The following is a 12,647-nucleotide window of genomic DNA, read 5'->3' on the forward strand; positions in this document are numbered from 1 at the left end:
ATAATGGCTCTATATTTTTAAAAAATTTTGCTACTTTTTTTATATCTGAACAGAATGTATGTGTCTAAGCAGATGTTTTAAGTTATATTCTTCATGTGGGTGAGTCTGTAAATGTACCATTTAACTTAAATGGCTTTGTGGGAAGGTAGTTTAAGGTGTTTAAAAAAGAAAAAAAAGAAAAAAGAAAACCCCTCCAGTTACTATAGTTTCAGCTCTTTCTTTTTAAAAACAGTAATTACACTGAGAATAAAGAAAGAAAAAATAAACTCTTTTAATTCTTTGTAACATCCACATTTTCTGAGGTTGAGTTTGGTGTGTTTTTATTTCTGAATATGTAGGGCAGGTACTGGCAGCAGAGCTACAAAATGAAAACTTCCTGGCTGCAGACCAGATGCACTGCACAGTGCCACATCATAAACTTCCCCTCTTCTGTCTCGGAGTGATTTCAGCCTTAAGTAATGTCCTTTTTCCCCCTGCGTAGGCTAAGGAGCAGAGGGCCTTCTTCCTGGGCAATAGCTTTTGGAAAGGAAAAGCATGAGATTTCCCTTCTTTAACTTGAAAATTCAGCCTCTTAAATCACTGAGACACTAACTGCAAAGTGGATTCAGTATGTTTCCTTTTTATTTCCATATAGCAGTTTAGAATGCATAAAACAATAGGTGTGAGATAGAAAATGAGATCTACTCCCCACTCCCCACCCCCAGCACACACAGACCCAATTAGACGTCTGTTTTTTTCTGTTTTGCAGGCAAATATATAATGGTTTATTTTCAGTGATGCCTGTGCATTATATTTCAGGTATGTTAGGTTATTTTGTGATGCAAATTAACATTGAGCATTTTTTTCTTCTCTTCTCTGGAAATACCAGTGTTTCACCACACTATAAGACATTACAGTAATTTTTATTGATAAACACTCACATATTTTCAGTGATTATTAGGTCAAAATACAGAGTACAAAGAGAGACAGTATGGGCTTTACTTTTCAGATTTGGTTTATGTTTTTTTGCCTTGATAGGTACAATGCAGGTAATGCATTTCTTGCCATGCAAAATAAATTGACTTGTAAATATCTGCATTAATAGTCCTTGCATTGGAAACTGTCCACTAAAACTTGTGCTTCTCCTTGAAAAATAAGCTAAAGAATTGTTAAAACCAATCTTTAATGGCCAATTACAGTTTCAGCTATTACCAATGTGAAGTTTTAAAATCTTATTAAAAAATAATTTCTACCTGCCATGACTCTTTTCAATGTGCAGCAGAATTCTCATTTGTGTGAGGTGTGGTCAAACTATTGTCAGCACACCTTTCGAAAACTAGCCCTCTGTTTTAGAAATTAAGTGTGGAACTTTAAGCCAAAAAAAAAAAAAAAAGTTACTATGTAATAAATTTGTTCCAACTTCATTTTTAAACTAAATTACTGATTTAACAGTATACAGATACTGTATAAATATTAGTTTATGCATTAAACTACTAAACCAATGATTAATTACCTATTTAAAAATTGCCAGATCCTACTAATAGTTAAGTGTAATTTAGTTTTCTCTTGTAACTAAAATAGATAAGAAAAATCATTTTCATTATGTTTAAATTTCAAGCAACTGTTTTTCACGGTTGCAAATGTTTCTTCGTAAGAAAGTCAAGAAATTAATACAACATAGATCTTAAATTGTACAAGGTAGCTCATGATAGGAATGCAGTCACAATGGCATATTCCTGTGGGAGGTGGACCGAGAGGGGCCGCCACACATGGCACCTTTTCAGAGTAGAGTTGTGAGGAAGAAAAAAAAGAGTTAAATTTTTCTTTTTTTTGCATATAGTAATTTAGGTACTGGTCAATAACTTTTTATGGTTATTCCCTACAAAATTACTCTATTTTAAAACTCAGATTAAACCTTTAAAACTATGCTTTTATTTAAGATACGGTACTTTATCTTCTTGAAATTTCTCCTGAACTGTGGGATAATCTGAATGAATCATCACCCCCTCTGTAAATACTTTTAGACACATGGTAAAGTTTTAATTGTTTAGCATGTGTACTAGATGGAAACTTTTAATTAGAAAATAAATTCTCTTGTATTTAAGTATTGTAGAACTACACTTAATTCAAACATGAATCTGTTAGAGGTTCTTGTAGTAGGTAATTCTCTGAGCGAATATTTTGAAAATTTTAAACTGTGTTAACCAATAAATTCCCAATTACTTCTTTAAGGTGCTTGATTTCCATCTACATTTGAGGAGACTTACTATGTTGTTGGGTGGTCTTTTAGCAAGGGTTTTGTGGTCTAGAAAGGAGGTTGTTTCGTGCTTCCTCTGGAACGGTTAATATTAATATGGTGAAAAGGTATAAATCCAGACCTAATTCTGCTCTGGATTATTTTTCTTAAATAAATGAAGGCTGACAAATGTAGCTATTGGAAAAAAGAATTTATTTGTTCATTTATCAGAAGCCCGCTTGGAGTGTGATAGGTTGTAGGTTAAGAAAATAATGTTGACTACATTTTTCTTTCCTTTCATGTGTGAGTTTCTCTCCTTTTACATAAGCCAAAAAGAAATTCCCACGATGACATTAATAGATTCACAAAGGGAGCCGTGTAAGATACTCCATACAAGTTGTTTGCTTCCCTATGGCCCTTTGGTTGAGAAGAATTGGCAGTGTCCCTTCTAGAACTGTGTTGGTCTTGAGTTGAGCGATATGTGATTTTTTTTCCTCTCTCATTTATTAGCTTCAAAAGTCAAAGCATTCTTGAGTGCACCCTTTTTTTCTTCCATTTTTAAATTGTTTTTTTGGATTCACTCCTATCTGAGCTTCCTTCTTACTTCGAAGCATTTGCTATAATGAAAGCAAGTGCACTTTTAACTTGTTTTGTCTACACATGTGAGGTTACAGAATTATTTCAGGTGTTAACGTCTTATCTTCGTACTTGATGTGGTTCAACATAGCCCAATGTCACGTCATAAAAAAGCCCTAGACAGTGATCTTGAAGTAGCGAGGGCTCCAGGATACTGTCTTTGTAGGGAACCTTGATAGCCTTAGAGTCAGTGAATGGTACATCTATGGCAAAAAAGCACAGCATCAGGAAGCCTCAGGAGGTGGTACAGTTACTGGACAAATTGAACCAAATTATGGCATTCATGATCCTCTATGAAGTGTTGGGACAAAATGTCAAGAGTATGTGTGTATGTGTGTGTGGAGAGAGAGAAGAGAAACAGGTGGAAAGAGAGCAGAGGGAGTGCAAAACACAAAGCATGAGAGATAGACAATGACTGCAAGAGAAAATAAGCAGCTGAGCCCATTGCCATACTTCATGTAGTTTCTTGGATTGTGTATATGTGTTCTATTAGACAAATGGGCCCACGAGCAATGGAGAAACTGAAAAACCAAACTCACTGCCGTGGAGTCAGACCCGACTCATAGTCTTCTGAAGCAGTATCACTACAGAAGTAGATTGCCCAACCTTCCTTCCGAGGAGTGGCTGGTGGTCCCCACCAGCCTTCTGGCTAGCAGTCACATGCCTTGAGTACTATACCACCAAAGCTCCTAAGCAATGGAGAGTAATGGTTAAAACTAAACTGATTCACTATCTAGCCTCCCATTTACTGGTCAGTGGCTTTAGGCAGATTATTTAATCACCAGAAAGCTTCAGTTTCAGTTTCATCATCTGTAAAATAGGGATAATAATAGCACTCACCTCTTCACAGTTGTTGTATTAAACAAGGCGATATATAGAAGAGTTAGCACAGTGCAGACACAGTAAATTATCAATAATTGTTATTATTAAATTATTAAAGCACTATACTGTATTTTAATCATTTTTATCTTCCTGCTGTGTCACTGAAAAAATGATTGGTGGGATAATATTTTGAGATAATTATTTTAAATAAATAAATAACCCTTTCAGGCCATTAAAATTGGGTCATTTTCAAACCAAGTCTCTAATTCTGATGCTATGTTGAGTCATTTCTAATGATTTATAAGTACAGTATACCTTCTTTCTCTAGGAAAATCAAAACATTTCAGAGACTAGATGTAATTAAATAAATATATTGTGTTTAGAACCAGAAATGGAACTAAAGTAAAATAATTCCATCCATGAGTTTTAGTAATAATTTATTGAAACTTTGAGTCATAACACTCTGGTGGCATAGTGCCTAAGACATTTGACTGCTAACCAGAAGGCTGGCGGTTCAAACCCACCAGCCACTCCTCGGGAGGAAGATTGGGCAATCTACTTCTGTAGAGATACCACCTCGGAAACCCAAGGAGGAGTCACTATGAGTTGGAATTGACTTGATGGCAGTGAGTTAAGTTAGTGTTAAGCTCACGTTAGAGGAAATATTGGTGTACATAAAGGTATTAGCGGAAGGAAGGTTGGGCAATCCTACTTCCGTAGTGATACTGCCTCGAAAACCCAAGGAGGGGTCGCTATGAGTCGGGGCGACTCGACGGCACATAACAACAACAACAACAAAAAAGGTATTAGCAGTTTTTAATAGTGAAACAGCCTCACCTGGAATATGAGAGTTTTGAAGGATACATTAGTATTACTAGTTTATTTTTCTTATTGTGCAATTTTATCATATGTCAAGATACAATTAACTTATGAAGAATGAGTATCATTTTACTCATCTCTGTATACTTCACTGTCATTCTTTTAAATAGTAGGTATTCTATAGATGTTTGTTCAGTGAATGAATTACATTTACTCAGAGGTAAAAACATTTTATTTGAGTAAGTCACTTTTTAAAAAGTAAATGGCACTCCTGTAGTCCTACTTTTTTTTCTATATTTGAAGGATTTTCCATTCTTATTATAATTTACCAACTTAGAGATGATGAACAAATGAACTTATTGTGATTTGGGTGTTTTTCCTTATGTTAGAAGAAATTTTAAAAAGTATGGAAGTTGCAGAATTTTACCCGAGGATTACAACTTTTAGTAACACAAACTTGGTTAAGATGTGGGTGAAAGTGAGAATATTTCAGATCTCAGATTCTACTTACCACTTATTTGTTCAGAATTTTAATCACTTAATTTCTCAGAAACTTTTAGTTTAGAAGACAGGTAATGTCAGTAGGGCCTGCCCAGTTTATATAACCTGGGGAGTTACAACCACTTGAAATGATTCTCACGCTATTGAATAATGCCCCTGTAGTGTGCACCTTGCATTTCAGCTTTCTTTTCTAATCCTGTTTTAATGCCTGGCTAAAGGGTACTCAGCACAAGGAATACTTACAGAGTGGACTTCCCTTTGGTAAAACAGCATGGACAGCTCCCAACACTGCAATCAAGGATGCCTCTAAAAGCTTTAATTTAAAAATAATAATAATAATAAATCTGCATGAAGATGATGGAGCCCTCTAAGGCACATGGGCTTAGAGAATTATTCCCATCTGCAACCCCCTCCCCCTACTTAGTAGCCCTTTCCAGGGTTATGATTACTGGAAAATGGCTGTTAATCACCAGAATTTTTTTTTGTTGACTGCAGCTGCTTCAGTCAGACTACTAATCTATTAAACAACTTCGTCTCCAGTTTAAAATTTGCATTGTATACTGTATAGAGTAAATTTTCATTGTAATCAGAGCATCCAAAAGAACTTCCTGATAAAATTTATAGAAGCACATTTGTTTTTATGTATGGACCTCTCTAATGCTGTTGAGCCAACTGTTAAAACAATACTGTGGCTGATCAGCATAAAATAAAATACTATAGCACTATTGACTGCAAGTAATAACATTTACAATAGTTGCATTTGCAGAATATTTTATTTGTGGCATCTTTAGCACTTGACAGTATAATACCCACATAATTCAAGACTTAACCTAGATATTTAAAATTTGAATTGAACCTGAAAAGGTTGCAGAAGTTTAACATTCTTGTACTGGTCTGGGGAGGAGTGGTTTGGCCTCTTTTTCTACCCTAATGCTTATTACATTTGCTATAATCTGAAGAAATAATCCAAAACCTGAGTCAAGGTTTAGTGCTCCGAGAAGACAAAACAGCTCTAATTTTCAAAGGATGCTTTTAAAACACATTCTTATGTGTAAAATTGACAGGCTACAAGAGGTGGTTGGATGAAGTTCATCATGTTGGAAAGAATGTTTCAATTAAAGTTAAGCACTTTCTCTTCCAGGTCTTTTTTTTCTCTATTTTTAATTTGCTGTGCCAAGGTATCCATGTGCGTTTTTCCACTGTCATCTGGCTCATTCCCAGCAGATGCACACAATCTGTTCTGCTGTCACTGACAGGGTTCAGTTTATGAAAAGAATGTGTCAGAACATGCCACTATAGTCACTTTTACAGGTTTTTTTTTTTTAAAGAGTAACTGAGAATATATGCATTGCCCTAGTTTTATTGTACACAGCCCTTAAGAGATTTCTAAGAAACTTTTATGATATTCATAGACCAAAAGTGTTCTTCCAAACATATTTTGATCAAATATTTTCTCTCCATTGAAATAAAAATTTAAAAGCTCACATGATGAACCAAATGTATTTAAATTTAAGTGTAGACTTTTTTAGGAATGTTTAAAATAAATTCATTTTTTTCAGTAAATTTAATCAAATTTCCAATCGTGAAATTTACTGCATAATCATTAAATACATATCTGTTGTTGTTGGGTGCCATTGAGTCAATTTTTGATTCACAGCCACCCCACTTTACAGGAGTAGACCTGCCCCATAGGTGGGTATTGTGTGTGTGTGTGTGTGTGTGTGTGTGTTTTCCCCTTTCTGTAATCTTTAATGAAACAGATTGCCACATCTTTTTCTCAAGGACCTATTTGGTGGGTTCAAACAGCCAACTTTTCAGTTAGGAGCCAAGCGCCACCAACCAAACCTACTGCCATCAACGCAATTCCAACTCATAGGATCAAGTAGGACTGCCTCATAGGGTTTCCAAGCCTGTAAATCTTTATGGAAGCCACAGAGTAGCTGATGGGTTCAAACTGCCAACCCTTTGGTTAGCAGCCAAATGTTTTAACCATTGTGCCACCAAAAAAAATACCAAACTCACTGCTGTCAAGTCAGATCTGACTCATAGTGAACCCCCTTCAGTTTCTGAAGCAGTATCACTACGGAAGTAGATTGCCCAACGTTCCTTCCAAGGAGAGACTGGTGGGTTTGAACCGCCCAGCCTTCTGGTTAGCAGGACCATGCCTTAGGCACTATGCCACCAGAGCTCCTTAATTACATATACTGGTAAACTGAAACTTATTGTCTTCCTCGAATCAATACTTTGTTTAAAAAAAAAAATCAGTGTTTTTAGGGTATGACCATAAATGCCAATTCTTTTGACCTGGTAGTATTGTTGTCCTTAAGTCTTTGAAGTTATGGAGTTAAGTCATACGTAGTTAAAACTGTAGAATACAGTGTTATTCTGTGTAGAGAAATTGGATAAATTATACTTCACAAATTATTATGGCATTTTTCTTCTGGAGATATTCAGAATTAAAAAAACATAATAAGTAAATAGCTCTGAACTTAATTTTTATTTGTTAATTTTTCTCTGTTCCTGTCAAACATTCTTAATAATGAAAATTTTAGGGTTTTTGTTGTCATCTTCAAAGAAAAAAATTTCCGTTTTCCATAAATTAAAAAAAAAATCAAACATTAGAAATCTTCATTCACTCTTGAGTTAATGAACTTAATATAGTGAAATTTGAAGTTTTATATGCACACGTAGATAGATAATGGACACCTTTACATTATGGGTAAGTAGCTCCCAGAAGTGAAGTTTTAAATATGTACTTAAGTGCTATATGTTTTTAAAGTGATTTTTTGATGTGGAGAACAAGTGAAGCTTCAGGAAAATCAATCATGTTTTATCAAAGTTATAATTCACATGAAAATTCAGGTTCAGAAGCTACATTAAGGAATGACCACTTTTACAAATTAAGCATTAATTATATGTATTTATCTAGTAAAGCTGGTTATTATATTTATGCGTAAAGAAAATATATGAAACATATTTTGAGGCATAATTTGCATCCAAAGTTTCTCTGATTATGATACTGATATATTGTCATGTAGACAACTCACACTGTATAAATCAGTATCATTTTGAAACATTTTTGCAAGAAAATAATTTATTGTTTTAACTCATTGGCTCAATTGTCACATCGTATAGATTGATTGCTAAATAGTCTTTCTAGAGTTGTATCATATGATTATCATACTAAGATTTTTTAATTCCAAAGAGGAAACCTTGTTCCTTATATTTCAAATATGATAACATGTACATGCCAAGCATAAGATGATTTTGTATGTTTCTGATGATGTGAATGTAACATATACTTAGAGTGAATCATAAAGGATCATTTTGGAGTTCACTTTTTCTCTGCCAACATTCTAATTTATCCATGGCTTTACATCATCCACTTTGCAAGAGAAAGATGAGGCAGTCTGTTTCTGTAAAGATTTACAGCGCTGGAGCCTCTATGGGGCAGTTCTTCTCAGTATTAAGGATTGCTGTGAGTCAGAATCAACTGAATGGCAATAGGTTTGGTTTTTTGTGTTTTTTTCTTAGATAACTTTACTTTTAAACTGTTCTATAGGTCCTTGAATTGTTTCTTTTTTGCCAGTCCAGAATATTTGCCCTTAGTATTAAAAGGTTACTGTACATCAAGGTGGGAGTGCTGGTAGCGTAGTGCCTAAGGCATTTTACTGCTAACCAGAAGGCTGGCGGTTCAAACCCAACAGCCACTCATCAGAAGAAAAGTTGGGCAATCTACTTCCATAGCGATACCACCTGGGAAACCCAAGGAGGGGTCACTTTGAGTCGGATCCGACTGGACGGCAGTGAGTTTGCTTTTTGTTCGGTACATCAAGATTCGTAGGTGGTAAACTGATAAGAATGTTTACATGGGATCCCATGGGATGTCATAAGTTCTCACTCATCCCCTCAAAACCATTGGCAATGGGGCTGGGAGACAATGGTAGCATATTATAAGATGCTAGGCTTAGCCTTGCTTACTGACTAGTGAGTGCATATACTGGGAATAAGTTATATGGACTTGGACAACAACCAGAGGCTTTCATTTTGCTACAATTTGAATTCACTTAAAATCATTTGGAGAAGTCCCTGGGTGGCCCAAGTAAGCGGTTGACTCCTAGCCAACAGATCAGCAGTTTGAACCCACCCAGAGTTGCCTAGCAAGACAGGCCCAGCAGTCTGCTTCCGAAAGGCCTTAAAACCCTATGGAGCATGCGGCTCTGCACGTCAGGTCACCATGAGCTGGAATTAACTCATATGCAACCAACAACAACCATAACAAGATCATTTGGAGACAAAAGTTTACTGGCACACTTAATTGTACTTATTCTGAATTACTAATCCTTAACCAAACTAAACCAAACCCCATGGGGTTTCCAAGGCTGTAAATCTTTATGGAGGAGCTCTGGTAGCGTAGTGCCTAAGGCACTTGACTGCTAACCAGAAGGCTAACGGTTCAAACCCACTGGCCACTCCTCGGAAGGAAGATGGGGTAATCTATTTCCGTAGTGATACTGCCTCGGAAACCCAAGGAGGGGTCTCTGTGAGTCGGGTCCAACTTGACGGCACATGACAACAGCAACAACAACAAATCTTTATGGAAGTAGATTGCCTCATCTCCCTCCAGTGCAACAACTGGTTTGAACTGCCGACCATTTGGTTAGCAGTCAGATGCCTTACGCACTGTGCTACCAGAACTTCTTACTAATTCTTAAAATTCTCTATTTAATACCCAAAGTGTAAGTACAATCCTAAATTTCATAGGGGGAAAAAAAGGCTTACTTTTCTTAGCAAGTCACAGAATTTAAGGAATATTTCCAAATATAGTTTGCCTTGTGAAATACTTTTAAATACCAGATCTTCTGAAAAGGTAAATTCATATCTTTAATAATGCTTCATAAATAATCCGATTTTCCTACTGATTTTATTTGTAAAAAAGTAGAAGAGTAGCTTTGAGACTTGATTTTTCTTGATTCTCCAGGATATGAATTGTAGTGCCATTTTATCCCAAAAATACTTTTTAGATCCTTGCCGGTTGCCTAAGTTTCTGACATGGAGAGGACCACCTCCTTTGTGGTTGGGAGGTAATTCTTTCTTTGCATTTGCTTAATCATAGTTCTTTCTGGAACAAAGGCAGATTATTTTTGTGAAGTTGTCCCCAAAATATATATTATACATAGACTAAGAGACTCATCAAAGAGTCTCACTACACATGTAATGATAGGTTGGACTCCATTGACCAGAAGGCTCTCCACTCAGCTTCCTTAAGGGGATTAAAGATAGTCGTATCCTTTTTCCATCTGCATCAACATCTGTTGACCAGTGGGTTTCAGCCCTTGCTGGGTTGGTGGTTGGAAGTAGGGCTGATCTTCTGTAAATATAATTGATACTCTCAACTATGACTTAAGAATTTCACTTTACTTTTTATCCAGTGTCACTTCTCAAAATACTTCTTATAATTTTAATAATATGTGTAAAAGCTTGTATTATTAATTTGAAAAAATCAAGTATAATTATTTTCACATAGTAACCATCATAGCTAAGATTTATTAAGAGCTTATTGCATACAGAGCATCTTATAAAAGGCTTATAGCTTTCTACATATTAACTTACTCATTCACAACAAACCTAGCGATTTAGGTACTATTGCAATAGCTTTTTTACAGTTAAAGAAACTAGGGCCAAAAAATTAAGCAATGTACTTAAAGACACCCACTTAGTGGCAGAACCAGAATCTGAGCCAAGTCAGTCTCCACAGTCCACTCTTTTACACACTAAGCCCACATCTCACATTCGCTCTTCTGTTAAATAAATAAATAGGGAAATAACTATTGAGTCTTAATTTTGCATTGCATATTGGGGGAAAGTATTTAGTAACCTTAGAATGGTGTTATGTTTGTGTGAGTATGATAGTCTCTTTATAAAGAGAAGAAAATTAGTTGTTGGTCTCTGATATTTTTCCGTGGTATTGTTTAAGGGCCCCTCGTGGTACTTGGATGCTAGCCGAGAGGTCAGCAGTTCAAACCCACCAACTGTTCTGTGGAAGAAAGATGTGGCAGTCTGCTTCCTTAAAGATGATAGCCTTGGAACCCCTATGGGGCATATTGTTAATCTGGTGGCGAAAAATATATTTTATCAACTCTTTGTTAGATGTTCCTTTCACAAGCAGTGTTTTATTATTATTTGTGAAATTGTAAATTTGTGTAATTGTATTTTTCTAGCAACAGTATTAGCTTTAATTGATATGTGAACATGTAGCTTTATGCTACCATGGTCTAGTGACCTGCAGTCAGTAGTCATTTCTCACTCTGTTTTCATTTTTAACCTCCACGTGTGAAGAATTCTAGTAATGTATATAGTTTTAATTTAAGAATATGAACTATATGGTCTATAAATGAATATAACATGAATTTCAGCAGTTTGTCAGTTAATTTAATTAGTGCAGATACATATTCTGGAGAATTTTAATTCAAGCAAAACTTTTCATTTCCTTTGTAGTTAAAAAAGCTAGAATTAGAAGTAGATGTCAGATAATTTATATTACTTTGTTGTACTTTGGTGGCTTGCATGTGGATTTGATGCCCGAAGCTATGCCACCAATATTTCAAAAACCAGCAGGGTCACTTTGTTGGATTGGTTTTGCTATAGGGAGTAGAAACAAAGGTGTAGTGATCTACTTAAAAAAATTAGCCAATGAAAACTTTATGGATCACAACAGAATATTGTTCAGTTTGTTTGCCTTTTCATCAGGAGGTATCAGTCACTAAGGTGGACATATTTGGTTAAGTAGGAGGCCATCGAGGACATGGGAGACCCTTGGTGAGTTGGACTGGCACAGTAGCTGCAACAATGCACTGAAACATGCCTGTGGTTGTAAGGATGAGGCAGGACGCGGCAGTGTTTCAGTCTGTTGTACATACCAAAAACCAAACTCACTGCTGTCGAGTTGAATCCGACTCATAGCGACTCCTCCTTGGGTTTCTGAGGTAAAAGCTCTACAGAAGTAGATTGCCCAGTCTTCCTTCTGAGGAGTGGGTGGTGGGTTTGAACTGCCAGCCTTCTGGTTAATAGTTTAATGCCTTAGGCACTATGCCACCAGAGTGCCCTTGTTGTACTTAAGGTCACTATAAATTGGATTCAACTCAGTGGCAACTAACAATAACAACAACTATATTTGAAAACTAGGAAATATTATATCCAATTTATAACAAAAGCAGAGTTTTCAGTTTTTAATTAAATGTTTCTGTGTTCAGTTAAGGAGCACTGGTAGCACAGTGGCTAAGACATTTGGCTGCTAACCAAATAGTCAGCAGTTCAAACCCACCAGTTGCTCCATGGGGAGCTCTGGTAGCATAGTGCCTAAGGCACTTGACTGCTAACCAGAAGGCTGGCGGTTCAAACCCACCAGCCACTCCTCGGAAGAAAGGTTGGGCAATCCTACTTCCGTAGTGATACTGTTTCGGAAACCCAAGGAGGGGTCGCTATGAGTCGGGGCCGACTCGACGGCAAATAACAACAACAACAATAGTTGCTCCATGGGAGGAAGAGGAGGCAATCTACTTCTGTAAAGATTTACAGCCTTGGAAACCCTTTAGGGGTCGCTGTGAGTTGGAATGGATTCAATGGCAGTGGGATGTTCAGTTAAAAGGCCTTT

The sequence above is a fragment of the Orycteropus afer genome, unplaced genomic scaffold (assembly GCF_000298275.1).
Source record: "Orycteropus afer afer isolate SDZICR_OR568_19922 unplaced genomic scaffold, OryAfe1.0 scaffold00105, whole genome shotgun sequence".
Lineage (NCBI taxonomy): Eukaryota > Metazoa > Chordata > Mammalia > Tubulidentata > Orycteropodidae > Orycteropus > Orycteropus afer.